The sequence below is a fragment of the Cystoisospora suis genome (genome assembly GCF_002600585.1).
Source record: "Cystoisospora suis strain Wien I chromosome Unknown contig_312, whole genome shotgun sequence".
NCBI classification, from domain to species: domain Eukaryota; phylum Apicomplexa; class Conoidasida; order Eucoccidiorida; family Sarcocystidae; genus Cystoisospora; species Cystoisospora suis.
Genome location: NW_027153113.1, coordinates 1 through 240, shown reverse-complemented (window position 1 = coordinate 240; position 240 = coordinate 1). Strand labels below are relative to the sequence as shown.

Below are 240 nucleotides of genomic sequence, written 5' to 3'. Positions count from 1 at the left end.
CAGGAAGTTGACTCGCTAAAGGCTCGAGTGAGGTATCAGCAGTGTCGCGTGGAAGTTTTGACAACATCCACCTCCTCTCCCTCTTCTTCTACGCATCGCCGTCACCTAATCAGAGGAGAGACGGGTCTCCTACCGTCCTTCTCTTCGTCGTCTATGCTGCATGCGATTGAACAAGAGGAAGAGAAGGCGGCGAAGAGGAGCCGAAGAGGAGTCATCGTCATCCCTCCTTCTTCTTCTTCT

General features: G+C 52.9%; 1 protein-coding gene across 1 annotated transcript in view; it reads left to right on the top strand.

Annotated features, from left to right (window-relative positions):
- Positions 1-208, top strand: part of CSUI_000825 (casp carboxy-terminal protein) — an 11807-nt gene extending 11599 nt beyond the window's left edge. Inside the window, exon 9 of the mRNA XM_068061032.1 lies at positions 4-208. The gene's annotated coding sequence lies outside the window, so the exon portion shown is untranslated. The remainder of the gene's footprint in view (positions 1-3) is intronic.
- Positions 209-240: the final 32 nt, after the last annotated feature.